Genomic DNA, 3,617 nt, shown 5'->3' on the forward strand with positions numbered 1-3,617 from the left:
CCTGTGGAGCTGACTGGACGGGCCTTTGAGCTGAGTCACATTTTGGGAACGACTTTGGGAGAAAAACCAGCGGACAGGAGGAGAAACGACAGCTGGAAGCAGTAAAAAGCGGGGACAGTATAATGGTTAAATCAGATGGGTTGGTGGAGTGGGAAACACCAAAACGCTGATCTTCACATGACAGCACAGGAAATATGCATAACTATATTAAGAGCATGCACATGAGTAGTATGTTAAAAGTATTTTTCTGGATGAACTTCCACCTCTTTGAAGTGAAATCCATTTTGGCGGTTGAATATGAGACAAGCGACGTTAACACGGCAGATGTTTTTACTGGACTGGGACGTGGAGGTCACTGGTTTGAATCCAGTGCTGGACTGCAGCAGCAGGAGGAGGAGGAGGAGGACTGGCCACCAGCGCCGAAGGGGGGAACTCCCAGTTGTGGTTGTGTGTTGAGCACATGAATAAAAAAAAAATCAGCTGTCTTTATGCTCCATAAAACCTGCTCCCAGGGCACGTAAAAGGTGAGGAAACACAGAAAACGAGTCGTTTATTCTGCTCACAAGGTAAAAGAAAAAAAAAATATATATATATAATTCCAATAAAAGACAAAGTCACAGCTGTGACTCGGAGCTGGAGGACGTCCAGCTTCCACTTGACGGGTGAGTTTCACACGATCGACCCTGAAATAGAACGAGACAAGGCCATAAAGAGCTCTGCTGCCTGTTTTCTGTTCGATGAATGATGACGGTTTTATACTAAAGGGACTCATCAACATTTCTCTCTATTCTGGGAACAGAAATTTTAGGATTGTGAATTTAAAAAGGACCTTTTTTGCTTTGACCATTACCTGTATCCTGAAAATAAAAAAATCCACTTCATATCCAGCGTTTAGCTGATTTTAATGCCTTAAAACTATCAAATAAAAGCTATAAAAGTCTCTTAAGGCCAAAAGGCCTCGCTGTGACATTTTGAGGAGGGTGATTACGCCTGGTAAAACAATTTAATGGCGTGAAGGATCATTGAGCATCAAACGATTCTGGACCAGGAGAGTTCATTTTTCCGTGCTTAAAGGCGCTTACGAGGGAAGATTTTAAAACGTTCTGATGGTGATGGCTGTCAGTGACCTTGGCATGCTGTGGTCTGTCTCACCACACGGCTGTCGTCCCGTCCAGATCTCTGTCTGTCAGTCACACAAGACCTCCAAGAACACACGCATGTAAACACACACGTGTAAACACACACTAACACACACTGAGTTGAATGTAGCAACGACATCAACACTGAGGAGGAACAAAGTAGATGGGAAACACGAGGAAGGAAGGTCTGGTGATTAGCACAGGTCTCACAGCTCCACCTAGTGGTGGAAGGCAGGAAGTGACACACACACACACACACACACACACTGATGGGTCAGGTGCCGATGAGGCAGCAACACAGTTTTGACATTAACACATTTACTTGGATACTTGCTCATAAAAACTGGAGCAGATGCTTCTCCTTTAGTATTATGGGATGTCACCTTTAGGGGAGAATCTTCCGTCATTGTCACTCTGAATCACATGTGTCAGTCTTCTATTTTTGTCAGGACGACATCGCGTCCTCTGCTCAGCGGCAGCTGTGATTGGTCCAAATAATCTAAAACAAGCCTGAGTGTTTTTCTTTTTCCTCCCGATACCTGAACGATGATGTGAGGAGACGTATCTGTCATGCAACTTGATACCTTTAGTTTTGGAGGTGGATGTGTCATCCAGTGCTTTTGCATGTTGCATTAATACTGGATGGATTAGATTGAGTCCAGACGTGCATGTTCCCCAGAGGATGAATCCTACCGATGTTGGAGATCCCCGGACTTTTTCCTGAAACTCCACCGTGAGATCAACAGCTGTGGTTTGAGTGAGATTTGGTCAAAGTAATGGATGAGTTGCTGTGAAAAAAACTGTCATTTTTATCCAGTGATGTCATCACATCCCAAACTCCTATTCGTCCACAACTCAAAGTCAAGCTCAATTTAAAAAAAAAAACTTATTTTAAAGTCTCAAATTATGGAAAGTAACTTTGTTAGCAGCTTCACACCAGAATCCAGATGGATCCAGATCCAGTAAGGTTGCCGCTCTGCCGCTTGTGTTCATCAGATCCACCCGTCACTCCTCCACTGTCCAAATATGGTCACTTCCTTCACTGGTGGCAAATATCCCAAGACGACAACAGCCAAAAAACCAAGATAAAAAACAGAACATGAGGCTTCAAAACGGGTGGGTGACGTCACAATGACTCCAGATTGTTTTTTTATATTCAAACTTAGTATTGCTGACTCAAGTGACATCACTTGAGGCAAATTAACAGATTCACGTAGCTGCCTCTGGAGACACTTAAGCATTTAAACCAACTTGTGCAGCAGCGTTTACTTGATAATATGTAACTATACTTGTAAAAACTGGGAGTTCCCCTTCATGATGTCATTGTGAGAATGTTAGCGTGCTGACGTTAGCATCTCGTGGACTCCCAGCCTAGTTTTTTTTCTCTCCTAAAGCGGAACATAAACGGTGGGATTTAAAATGTGGCATTTAAACAGTAAACAGTCGGTTCCACAGATCACAGCCTGGAAATGTGATTGCACACTTCTGTGCAGCGCCGAGAGAATGAGATCACAGCGAATCAGACGACTCCCGGCATGAAAAAAAATCACCATTACAGTTCAGCCGGCTGACGTGGAACAGATTTACTTTTGTGTGAATAGAGAGTACGTTTTGGGGTGTGAGGTTTATTTGGTGTCGACCATTTCACTCCTCCAGCCAGCATGAAGCAAGCCGAGCTCAGAGGAGGATTGTGGAGCGATGATATTTAACTCTTCCCCTCCCCCTGGGGGAATTTAAGGCTGGGTGGTCCGATGGATCTTTAAAACCTTCTTTATGTGTTGTTGGCGTTTATTACTGAGATCCCCGGTGAGTCATCCTGGCACCAACAATCATCTTACCTCCGATTACACACTTGTTGCTTCTACATTGTTGGCTTAATATCTGCACAAAAGTCAATTGCACGTGAATCGATCATTCATGCATATTATCATATATATACTATATATTCCTCCAACATCTACGACGGGGTATTAGGGCTACTGTTTTGGGAAAAAAACAGAGCCAAGAAAAAAAAGTTGCAAATGTGTGAGTTCATAAAGTGGCAAATTTGAGACTTTCTAAACTCGTAAATTTGAGTCTTTTTAAACTGGCAATTTTTTTGTTTCAAAAGTCTAAAATTTGCGAGTTCATTACGATGCCAACAACCAGCATCTATGCTAGCTAACTTGAATGAATGTACGTTTATGTTTGTAATGAATCATCCCAACATGTGACAACGCCTCGTTAAGGTGCTTAGGGTGATGATGTTGATGCTTATTGTTGGTTTTATACAAATGAGGCCAAATGAGGTCATCTTATGGGTGTTTATTGATCGGGGCGGTTGGGCTAGGTTGCTAGCAGTAGCATTCACTTGTTGTCATAGCAACGGCAAATATCCGGTGTTAGTGGAACCAAGACACTTGTTTATATCGGCTACATGTATTTATAAAGTGGCACATTCGTGAGTTTATAAACTCTGAATATCCCCCCTCTCTCGGC

Source organism: Eutrigla gurnardus (assembly GCF_963514095.1).
Source record: "Eutrigla gurnardus genome assembly, chromosome: 14".
In the NCBI taxonomy this organism is placed as follows: domain Eukaryota; kingdom Metazoa; phylum Chordata; class Actinopteri; order Perciformes; family Triglidae; genus Eutrigla; species Eutrigla gurnardus.